At 38.5% G+C, this 12,929-nt stretch overlaps 1 long non-coding RNA gene across 1 annotated transcript; it reads right to left on the reverse strand.

Annotated features, from left to right (window-relative positions):
* Positions 1–525: 525 nt before the first annotated feature.
* Positions 526–12,918, reverse strand: LOC309644702. Its single transcript, XR_014254564.1, has 2 exons — positions 9,418–12,918; positions 526–8,921 (listed from the first exon to the last, which is right to left on the reverse strand). It is a non-coding gene; the product is annotated as an uncharacterized lncRNA (long non-coding RNA).
* Positions 12,919–12,929: the final 11 nt, after the last annotated feature.

Here is a 12,929-nt window from a genome sequence, read left to right on the forward strand (position 1 = left end):
ACTGTAGGCGTGCAGGCTTCAGCAGTTGTGGCTCGTGGGCTCAGTAGTTGTGGCTCACGGGCTCTAGAGCGCAGGCTCAATAGTTGTGGCACACGGGCTTAGTTGTTCTGCGGCATGTGGGATCTTCCCGCACCAGGGCTTGAACCTGTGTCCCCTGCATTGGCAGGTGGATTCTTAACCACTGCACCACCTGGGAAGTCCCCCTACAACATTTAAATTCTGACATCAATCAGATAAATAATTCTGCACCTAACTTCTGATATTGTCTTTGAGTTCTTTAAGGAGGGAAAAGAGAAAGAACAGCATTACTATACCTCTCCCCCCTGTAGTTATCTAAATATAACAATATTTGGGTTTTATTTTTGGTAGCTATTTAGGGTAATAGAGTAATAAAAAGATTTTATTTTTGTTTGTTTAAAAAGAACAATGGAAAATAGTAACCAGGTAACCAGTACCTAGGTATTATCTTATTCCCTTATCTGGATATTCAGATGGCTAGGATGAATGTTCTCAGTATTAGCATAGTTTAGTATTGCTTATGTTTTGCTTTTAGGCGTTGAAATCTCACAAAATTAATACCTGTTATAGACTGACAATAACTTAGAATCATTACAGTAGTTTAGTACTTTAACTTAGAATACTGAATTTATTTTCAAGTTACCTAGACTTCTACATAGATTAAGTATTATTCTACTCATTGAAAAATATATCCTGGAAACGCTTTGGATGGACTAATTCAAAGGCTCGCTTTCAGTACTTAGAACCTGAAATGACTCCATAGGAAGTTCTGGAAGATTTATTTGAGGGTAAGTCCAATCCTTTAAAATATTTTGTCTTTTATAATATGAATAAGTGGGTGAAAGGGAAAGTTTAAATTTTGGAAAACCTCTTAAGGCTTTTCAGTCACTGTGTTTTGCACATATGAACGAACATACTTAATATTCAGTGGCTGCCAACTAAACTAATCCTCCCTCCCGTGCTGGTCTTCAGGACGTGTAAATGCAGTCCTTAACCATAAAGCCATTTAATTGAGCTTCTAGACACCTAAAGATGTCCCAGTTAACATGTAACAGCAGAGAAGTCCTAAGGCTGAAGTGTGAACAGAAACGTGGACAAACTGAGGACCTTGTAAGGAATTGTAAGGCCTGAGAGAATGCCTATAAAGAACTCATCATAGAGCATAAATATTTAGAAGAGATAGGAGGAGGTCAAATAAGTAAGTTGATATTACATCTTTTGGATAACTTGTTTCTTCCCTATACGGATTTACTTATTTTATTATAGATGTTTATTAATATAAAATTATATTAATTATATTAATTTTAATATATATCAAAACTATATTAATATAAAATTATATAATATAAAAGAATCATAAGTGAAATGGGATGGAAGTTTTATTTTTTCAGTTTCTTTTAATGATCACAGAGTACCATTATTGCACTTAGTATAGTGATATATTTGTGCCACGTGTATTTCACTTTTAAAACATACATTTGAAAAATCAGTAGATACTTTTTAACATTTGTAATTTCTTAAGGAAGTGTGCACGTGTGTGTGTGTGTGTGTGTGTGTGTGTGTGTGTGTGTCTTAGTCCAGGACACTGTACCAGATACCATAGACTGGGTGGGAAAAACAACAAACATTTTATTCTCACGGCTCTGGAGGCTGGGAAGTCCAAGATCAAGGTGCTGGCAGATCTGATGTCTGATGAGCACCCTCTTCCTGGTGTGTAGACAACTGACTTCTTGCTGTGTCTGCTTGCGGGAGAGAGAGGTCGTCTTTCTCAGTGTCTCTTTTATAAGGGCCTCATGACCTGCTTACCTCCTACAGGGCTCCACCTCCAATATTACCATATTAGGAATAGAGCTTCTACCTCTGAATTGTGGAAGGCGGGGGATCAAAAATTCAGTCCACAGCAATGCATAAAATAGCAAATGGTACATTTTTAACTTAGATGTGAAATAACTTTAATTACCATTGATTCTTTTTTTTCAATAAATTATTTATTTGTTTTTTAATTTTTGGCTGCGTTGGGTCTTTGTTGCTGTGCGCGGGCTTTCTCTAGTTGCGGCGAGCCGGGGCTACTCATTGTTGTGGTGCGCGGGCTTCTCATTGTCATGGCTTCTCTTGTTGCGGAGCAGGGGCTCTAGGCGCGCAGGCTTCAGTAGTTGTGGCACGTGGGCTCAGTAGTTGTGGCTTGCGGGCTCTAGAGCGCAGGCTCAGTAGTTGTGACGCACAGGCTTAGTTGCTCCGCGGCATGTGGGATCTTCCTGGACCAGGGCTTGAACCCGTGTCCCCTGCATTGGCAGGCAGATTCTTAACTACTGCGCCACCAGGGAAGCCCTACCATTGATTCTTGACTTAAATTTCGTACTAGAATTAGAAAGTTAAGTGAAGCATTTATCTGGCATTAATTGAGCACCTGTTCCAGGAACTGTACTAGAATCATTTGAGTGGTATTGTTTATGGCAAAATAAGGGGTAATTTTACTCCTGTAAAAATCAAAAAGTCAAATCTCCTGTTCCTTTTTAAAATCGACTTCCTGCAGTACGTGCCCACTGTATGATTTGGATTGTGTGGCAATTTGGATTAACAGTAATAACTTGAAATAAATCAGTTATCTGCCATGACTTAAAAAATGTTTGTTAAAAGATAACCTTTTAAAAAACTATTATAGTGGAATCTAAGTTGTACATTAAAAAACTATTGTAACAGAATTGTACAGTAATTGTACAGTAACAGGAGTTCTAGAATAATGTAGCTTGTCTAGGGGTGTGAAGAGGTTAATTTGTCGGTACTCTGTCGATGTTAAGTTCATTTTTACTTGGAAACGGTTTTCAGTTGAAGGAAGCAGAGTTCATACTACTCCTTCCTTAAATTTATCTATTAGGATCAACATGACTGATGTTTGTCTCCGCTCGGTATATCTGTGATAGGTAGTGAGTCTCTTGAGCCCTGCAGATATTATGAGTACGAAGACTATTTGAGGTGAATTGGCAGTTAGAACAAATTTTGGAAAAAGGAGAGAGAACTCCTCCGTGCCTACAAAAATCTCTCTCATTCCTTCCCCAAGAAAGCAGGAGTCTGAATATTGGCCAGCTGGATAGATGAATCTTACTGTCTATTGCAGCAAAGGTAGGCCTCCTGATAAATTTTTTCTCTGTGTGAGCTTTTCTGAACTTGATTAAATATATCAATCAGGAGGACCAGTGAACAGATTTGGAAGTAAAATGGTGTCTGAGATAGGTGACAGGACATTTAGAGTAGTGATTGGTGGTTAGCAAAATACTAAGAGTTGTAATAAATCTAATCAGAATTTTGTAGTTTGAAGATATAGTCCAACAATTCTTAAACAATTTTAGATTCTCTAAAGGATGTTTTCTAGCTTAGAACCACATTAGTATTTTTCATCTGGTCTACTGAGCATACTTTCAGGGAGTTATGATTTAGGGCTATTTATCTAGGTGTGTGATGAAACTTTTGTATTCAGAAGAGTTGTCCTCAGAGTCACAAAATATGTTTCATTTTGCTTTGTTAGCAACATCTGGTCCAACATTGCTCACCTCATTCACCCACCCCTCCACCATAGCAGGAGTATATATTTAACTTTCTGGCAAATGCTCTTTGGTTTTCTTCATTCGAGTAGTTAAACAAGGGTATATGTTAGAGAAGTGGGCCTGATTCCTTATAATTTTGGTCTCTACATCACTACTGTCCGGTAGGACTTCCTGTGATGATGGAAATACATCTCCACTGTCCAGTATGGTAGCACAAGTGGCTGTGGGGCATCTGCAGTGTGGCTAGGGATACAGAGAAGCTGGAGTTTTCATTTTACTTAATTACTTCAAGTTTTAAAAGCTGCACATGGCTAGTGGTGGTCTGTCTACCTATGAAGAGAATAAAGTCACAGAGCGTATATTTAGTCTAATAAAATACCAGTAAATTTTGGGATCATAAGTCTATCTTGAATTGTTCCGTAAACACTTACTGATACAATTTAAGTATATACAAATACTGGTGTGATTTTTATTGACTAAATTATGGTTGATGTCTTTTTCACTATTTGTATTTTTAAAAAGCTATATTACGTTGCTTTATAATTATTTCCTGAGGTATAACTATTGTCCTTACATGTTAGGCCACTGTGTATGACACATAGCATTTGCTTTTTTAGTAGTATCACCTGCAGCTTTCAGAATGAACACACTATAAACTTTAAGTCTCAGTGCTGTACTGTGAAACAATAGGTTTGTGATGCACGAAAGGGACATGCTGAGAACTGTCAGAGCAGCAGACAGCAGGTGCCATCTAAGCCAGTGAATTCCAGCGCTGGGGACTTCTGTCGGGAGTCTCCTTGTTTAGGAGGTTTCCTGAGGAAGCGCCTTGAGTGGCAGGGCTCCTGAGGTATCCAGGGGCTCCGATCTGTCCCAGCACACACTCGACATCCTGCCAGAGCAAATGGAGGTTGCAGATTTGGGCAAAAACACCCGGAAAACAAAGCGCACCATGAGCATTATTAGTCCAGCCAGTTTAAAGCGATGAGGTGTCAAACCACATTTGTATAAAGGACAGTTTCTCTAACCCCAGAATCATTGCCCTGCATCTTTAATGCAATCGGTGCATAAACATCAGAGCAGCAACACCAAATTTGTGTGGGGTCAAGACCAACTGGGGCTCTGAATGGAGAGACAGCTGAGAGCCGTGTCCTTTGCGTGGGTGGCCTCGCAGCTGTTGATTCACCCTGAGGCTTCTAGACAGTTGCCTCTGCGTGCTCGCAGAGCCAGACTTCAGTCTTCGGTAAAAATGGATCCCCTCCCGTGGGATGGACATAAATAAGGGATTGACATCAGCTCTCCAAACATCAGCCAGGCGGCCAGACACAGCAGTTACCCTGAAATACTGAGTAGTACCAAGCACAGCATCAGGGCTGTTTCTACATGATATTTGTCTTTGTACAATAACACTGGGATCTCTTAAGTGTATTATAAATAGTAAAAGCTCAGAGTCCGAAAGGTTCAAGGTGACATTATCCTTCTCTACAAATGGTAGGAATGATAGCAATATCTATTGCATGACACAGCTGCCATATTTTGGTCCTTAGGAGGACTCCCAAGTACACTTTTTAATGATAAATGAAGTTATATTTACATGGAATATTTTTAGAAATATCAGTATTCGTTGTTAGATGACAGAAGGCAAAATTTTGGAATCAGAACTGAGTTCAGAGTTCAGTTTGGACTCATATTAAGCCATGTGTCGTTGCAAAAATGTCTTAAAACTTTTTGAGGCTAGCATGTACCTCAGGCACAGGGATATGTTTGTGTGTATTGGAGGGATTGGAATAATGCGTGCACAGTGTCTGTCTAGCACAGTGCCTGCTATGTAGTAGGGAGGGTCTCAGGAAACAGTATTATGTATTTGGAGGTTTAGATGCTGTGCATGTAGATTTGTTATTCATTTCTGATCTCTTTAATCATAAACGTTCCTCTTCTAGGTAATGAGCTCCTCCCACAAAAGTTTAAAGTCTGGCAGATAGTAAAATTTGTGTTCACCCAGTAATTCTACTTCTAGAAACCCTCCTCAGGAAAAGATCTTAATTACAGAAAATGCTGTGTGAACAGTATAATAGCATTATTTTTAATAACAACAAATTCTAGGCAACCTACAAGTTCAGTGACTTGAGGACACACACAGACGTCAACTGTGATACTTCCACTTTTGTGCTACCATTTAACATGATGGCGTGAAGACTGGTGAAATCACGTGTCAAGAATTGCATGTAGACTGAAAACGTTAAGATTAAAAAATTATAGCATAAGTAAAATTTTCAAATGCCAAAAATTCATTAGATGAATAGAAGAACATAATACATTCTTTTTTTAAAAAAATAATTTTTGACGGCCTGAAAAGTCGAGTTCACACTGAGTACCAAGATCCTGACCTTTAATGAGAAATTTAAATATATTTACTGTCTACTTGAGCTGTTCCAGAACCAAAACTCTAAATACTGTCTTAATAGAACACTCCAAGGGGTTGACATGGAGAGGTGCAATTGATGACTGCATGAAGGTCGGCCCGTCAACCAGTCAAGTATAAGTTGGACCAGAGCAAGTCATAAGAACAGCAAACATTTATACAGTAATTATTGTGTGCCAGATAGTATTTAACAGTTTATAATGCCCTTAACTCATCCAGTCAGTCTTCCTATGACCCTGTGAAGTAGGTGCTGTTATTGTCCCCAACATATAGTTGAGGAAACAGGCAATAGGTTCAATAACTTGCCCAAGTTCACAATTATTAATACAGTTGAGTCCAAGCTCCAGTCATAAAGCTGTTAAACACAACAGTGATTCCTCACATTGTAGATGATACTAATGTTGTATAGCAAGTGACATTCTAGAAATTATTATGGTCTTATAGAAAATGAGATTCTAGAAATTGTACTTTGCTCTGGGAAAAATAAATAGGCATATTACATTTTTTAGTCTCATTTACTCATGACACGAACCTATGGCCAGTGGAAGGTAGGGGAAGACGGCACGTATCAAAAGGTGAACATTTTCCTGGCACTAGCAATTTAAAGGTAGCTTGTCAGCTCAGGCTTTATTTTGGTTGCTACTGTCAGTTTATTATACAGTGTACTGTTGGAGAATTTATTATAGATCTTGTTTGAGTATGTCTGATAATTAAAACTTTGCAATTTAATTATCTTGATGCTGCAGAAATGGAACTACTACTAAGTACTGGAGTAGTGTCCAGTAGTTCTGTCTATTGGAACATGACTAGCTCCTTTTATACGAAGATACAATATCTTGCCCATAGCTCTGGTTGTTACTTAATGACATTAGATGACTCATAAAAGTGTAAGTGCTGACATTTTTGCTATTAAGAATTTAGATATTCAAATTATGCTTTGTAAAAATGAAGACTAGATTTTAGTTTAGAATGTTATTGGCTAGGAGATAACAAGTAACTAACACTTTATTTTTCCTCTGGGGGAAAAAAAAAGTCAATGGAAAATATTCTTGAGGTGAAAGTTAATTACAGTTAAAAAGAAATTTACAGCCAGATGACACTGTATCATTGTTTAATAGGCTGTGATGAAAATACCCAGGGAAATTGAGTATGTTAGTTTTCTCCAAATAGGAAGCTGTAGGACATACCACTTTTCTCCTCTAGGTGGCACGATTTAGGCTATCATTGAATTAAACGATTCCCCTCCAGCCCTCACACCAGGCGAGGGACTAGTTTCTGAACAATCAGTACAACCGGGGTATCGATTCCATTTAACCGTTATAACTGGTCAAATAACCAGATTGACCTTGCAACAATCTGTTGTCTAGTGACCTTAAGTAACTTAATTAACAAAGACCTCTTAAAAAACAAAAGCTTATCTCTAATAACCAGGTAGCCAAAATCATTTTTGTGTATTGCTGAAGTCTCTTTGGGTCATAGCACACGCCCATTTATGGATTTATTTCTTTGGTTTATGGTAAACAGCTTGCCATTTGATATTGACTGTAAAAATACTGCCTTTGTACTTGAAAAGACACATAGAGATAACTGAAATAATCTAAAAGGAAACCAGAAATGTAGGTGATGTTAACTTCCCAGGTGTCCCTGGTTTTGTTGCAGCCTTCACTGTTTACTAAACAGGAAAGATCAACATGTAAAAAGTCAGTATTAGGTGACCTGGAAGCAGCAAATGACAGAAACATTCTGTTCTTTCTGTACACTAAAACGGGAAGAGGACACTTTATTTTTACCTTTCAGATTCTTTTATCTATTGTTCACTTTCCAAAATTTAAAAATGAATTTGGCTGTACCCAGAATACATGAAATACTTGTTAATCCCCAGTCATTTTCATCTTCATCCTCTTCTTCCTGTCTGTGTGGGAGATGGGCTTTCATGGAGCTCAGAAGAATCTTGACCAGGCACCTCTCAGGAGCTTCATTTTGGGGGTGGTGCATGTTTATATAAATGCTAAAAATCGTACAAGTATTTTCAAATTATAGCTCTGATAGTGATTATTAGAATCCGTAGCATAGGCAAAGAAAAAAAAGGCTTGGAAATACGCAACATATATCATACTGAACCGAGAAAAGGTGAAAAGTTAATTGATGCATTGTTACAGATTCCGATTGGAAAGTGGCTTCATTTTAGGGTGACAGTCTGGGACAGTCCTGGTTTACCCCTGGTGTCCTGTGTATTGATGAAAAGCATCCTCTTCACTCTTGAAAGTGCTCAGGTTTGTGTGATTAATTATATGGTCGCCCTAGATGTAAGAACTAACTTTCTTTTCTAAGACTTGAAACAAACATCAGGAAAAGTTTGTGGCCCTCAGCCTCCACTTTTACAAATCATAACTACCGATATAGCTTTGCTTTCTAAAATACATATTAAAAGTATACTTACACTTTGCTTTTTAAAATACGTATTTACTAGTTTTTCCTTCTAACATTAAAAAAAACTACATCCAGGTTTTCTTTTTATCTGCAATTGCTATTGCCTGTTGGTTTTTGTTTTATTTTCATTTCTTAATTGCAGGATAACTGAGGCAGCAGAAAGGCAAGGTTGTTTGAAATAGAGGTTGGTAACTTTGCTCATGGAAATTTACACATTCAGAATTTTCCACAATCTATGAAGCCCACTGAAATGATGACAAATTCATTTAAAGACTATATATCTTAAAAAGATAAAAATTCCACTTTATGTTGTCATACTCATTTTAATTATAACATCATTATGTTTTTCTCTTATCGTTTGCATTTTCTTTTCCTTCCTCATCTTTGAATTTTTACTTTGTTCATACTTCTCTGTCTCCCTTTCTCCCCAGCAACCTAATTCCAGTCTCTTGCTTTGTGAAGTGTCTGGGGACTGCTGGGCTGGTGGGGTCAGTGAAGTAGGAGCAGAGATTCTGTAAAGGCAAGTGTCAAACCCTGCCCTAAAAACTAAGGAAAACTCTGCTGCTGGCTTCTTTTGATCAGCATTAGCATTTTATCAAGCATGTCTCCATATTTTAGTGTAAGACAGCTGTCCCCATAATGTTCATTTATTTATATCAATCACTAAATGCTCTTTATTTATATCAGTCACCAAGTGCTATTTTAGTGGCTGAATTTCACCGGGGTAAGAAACCAGAATCTCTGGCTGATTTCAGTAGGCAGTGACAGTATCCAGGCCTCCGGAGGTTGCCCCCTGTTGGAAATCTCATGGAGCTGAAAATATAGAGGTGGAAGGGCCCCAAAGCCACCAGCAGTAATCCATCAACTAATCGCAATTCCAAAGGGTAAGATCAGTGTTCCCACAGTGTATCATCAAAGTGTGAGGAGTTTATCACTTTAAAACCTCACAACCTACTGATACGTCTGCTTTTCCCTGTCTCCTGAGTTCATCCCTTTATCTTTCACCACCTGTGATCTTCTCTTTCAGCCTTTTCCTCCCTGCCAGTGTGCCATCCTTTGTCCTTTATCACTTCTTTCTTGGATAAACCTATAGATACAGAATGGAAACAATATTTGGATGATTTTTCTTGTGGAAATCACTAAACGTTTTCATTTCATTATTCTGAGAGCAGAAACTTGCATAAAAATGCGTACAGAACATGAGACAAAAAGTGCTATGGACCAAACATTGTTTTTGAATTGTGGTATCAAAGATAAAATTACAAGTAAGAACTTAAAAGGCTTTTGGTATATTTTCACATTAAAGGGTTACTTTGCGTTTATCAAGTGGAACTATTGAGAGTAAAATGTAATCAATTACAGTAGCTCTGTATATTTCTTTTCCCCACCTCCTGGTTTTTGAGGCTTGAAACCATTGTGGAAAGCTTTCAAAATTGTTACAAATGAAGTTTTTCTTTCACTAGACTTAGGAAGGTCCTATTACATTATAAACTCTTGTCTGTGATCCTTAGGGGTAAAACTCTGGGACAGGGATGAGTAGTTGTTTTGGTATCAAGGATTTGTTCAGGCTCTTGTAGGACTTGCACATTAGTTAAGTGAATATACCCATTAATGAGCAGAGAAAGGCTAGCCATGGAAACAGCTGTACCCTCTCCCACTGATCTGGAAAACAAAGAATTCCATTTTAGGGTGTTAAACTGGAATTTGGACTTAACTGGATTTTGATAATCATTTAGAGTTCTATTCACCAAAAGTGTATTTTCTTGTCCTTTCTTCCTACAATTAGTAGGGGATAAATACCATAATGTTTAAAATAACAATGAGCATGAACTTATAGAAACTTCTAGGAGGCATAACCATGAAACAAATTCTAATTAGCATCTTCCCTGGCTTTTTCATTCTGTTTATATTGGAGAAAGAGCTGACAGAAATGAAGAAGTGAGAGTATACAAGAATGGTCGCTAACATTTAATGGGCATATATTAAGTGCCAGGTTGTGTTAGAAACTCTCTTGGTACCTTGTGTCATTTAATCCTCACAATAATCTTAACTTGTTGGTACTATGCGTTATCCCCATTTCATAGATGAAGAAACTAACACAAGTGTCTGAGTAACTTAGCCAGGATCACAAAACCAGAAAGCGATGGATATTTGAACCCAAGAAAACTTGAGTCTGGAACCTGCTCCTTTTACCACTGTGCTCACCTGCCTCTTCGAGGTAATCAGGATGGTCTGTGTGGGTGAAATCCCCTTTTACCATATGGCTTTGGTAAACCAGGGGGACAGCTCCTGAAGTCTTACCTGTTGCATCTTCAAAGGATTGCTCACCTGAGAGGTAGAAAGGGGCGCCTCCTCTCCTGCTACACTCAAGTCACTCTCCTCAGCCACACCAGAAGAGTTTACCATCCCCTCCCCTGTCCTCGCTTCCTGGGCTTTGGGGAAATTAAAAGTAGCCTCTTCTGAACAGGCCAGGAGTCTGAGGGGTTGTAAAGTAAGCAGTACGTGTTCATCAAACTAAATACCATGGACAAAAGTGTGTGTGTTTATGTTGGGAAGGGTGTTGTCAGAAGGATTTATGGCTTAGATTGCTTTCCTAGCAGTGATGGAGATGGACTTTTGCTGCTTTATCCACACTCTAATCTGAACCCACTTAACCTCAGGTACGTTTGTGTTTATATCTAGAAGGTAGTCTCCCTAATGTGAGGGGAGGCTGAGCCTGTGTCCTTGGCGGAGCACGGTGCCTAAGGTAACCAGCCACCTTCCAAAGCCGCATCTTCACTCAGTAGCTCCTGCTCTGTGTCCTATAATTGCCCCACGTGTAGCAACAGTCACTTCTCCCCTTTGTGTATAGCTAGATTAGTGCAGTTCTCAAACTCAACTCAAAAGGGATGACAACTTGGTGAAACTACTAGCCCCATAGCAGCACCTCTTGAGTATATTTTGCTTTGGCTATTGGAGTTGTAGCTGGTTGTCTTAACTGCTTTCAAGTTGCTTCAATTTGAAATTGACCTCCAGGAAAGGAACATGCTAATGCTGATTTACACATAATTTTCAGAATTATTCAGAAGTTGGTTGGAACAATTCCTTTATTCCAGAGTTTTCTGATGTGTTTTCATAGGAAAAAAATCCCATGTTCAAGGGAGTTCAGGATATGCTGGGTTAAAAGAGTTAAACAGTTGTATTTTCTGTAAGATTCTCAGAGCCTTTAACATGATGGAAACTGTGAATCTGTAAGAAGGCAAGAGAGTACCCAGTATCTCTCAAACTTAACTTCACCACACAATCCCTGTTTGTCAGACATATTCTGGTACCAGTGCTTCTTAGAAATACGTAGTGGATAAGAACATAGACAGTACATTCTGATTTTAAAAACCAGCTCTGCCTCTTACTATGGTCTTGAACAAGGTACTTAACCTCTCTGTACCGCAGTCTCCTCATCTGCAAAATAGAGATGATAATAATAATAATACCTACTTTAGAATGTTGTGAAGATTAAATGACCATATATATAGATACATCTGTCGATCTGCCTCACATTACTAAGTGTAATATGTGTTAGCTACTGTTATTGTAACTATCCACCCCTCTATTTACTAATGATATAGGCCCCATACACATGGAAAGTGTAAATTCCAAAAGTTAGAGAAAGTTCCTTGTGACCTTTCTATAATAAAAGGAACATCTGAACTAGGGAATGATATAGTGGCTTTGAGTTTGGGGGAAAACTCAACAGAGTTTCCAGTTTAAATCATCTGTCTAGTCGGTATGGCTACCGTCATGATGAAATGAAAATGTTGACTTTGAGTAACTAAAGGTAAAAGAAAAGAAAAATGGAAAAGTGAACAGGGGCAAGAATTATTTTTGTATTTATCTAATTTGGACTAGGTTGAAATAGAAAATGTCAAGTTATGAGTAGTGTATAACAGCGACATCAAACACTTAAAATCCCAGCTTCCTGGATATATCCTGTGGAAGGAATGAAGTTGATTGCTAAAGTCTAGCTGGGGAAGAAGGTGAAGAGAAAGCCATGTCAAGAAGTGGCTTAGGCAGCAAATTAAGATAGCCATTCATTCAAATAGTAGAATAAATATAATTCATTCTCCAGGTGCAAAAGAGAGAGCTCTGTTTTCAGCCGTTCACAGTCAAATGCAGAACTAGGCTGTAAACAACAAACCATAATAAAATAAGCTTTAGGAGAGAGGTACCAGCACGGTGCTCTGGAATCTCAGAAAATGATTCCACTAAAAAGCTAGGAGGTGGAGCTTGGATGACCTATCTCAGGGCTGGCCTGGCCCAGAGTCAACTGTTTGATGCTCATTTGCATAAGAGAGAGAGAGAGAGAGAGAGAGAGAGAGTGTGTGTGTGTGTGTGTGTACAATACAGGAGGGAAGACTTCCATTCTAGAGCAAGTGATCCCATCTGGGAGGCTGTGAGCGAGCCACGCGAAGTAAAAATGGGAGGCTTGATCGCATGTCCTTCACCAGACGGGTCCAAAATGACTATATAAAGTAAATACCATA

This window comes from Balaenoptera physalus (assembly GCF_965194825.1).
Source record: "Balaenoptera physalus genome assembly, chromosome: 1".
In the NCBI taxonomy this organism is placed as follows: Eukaryota; Metazoa; Chordata; class Mammalia; order Artiodactyla; family Balaenopteridae; genus Balaenoptera; species Balaenoptera physalus.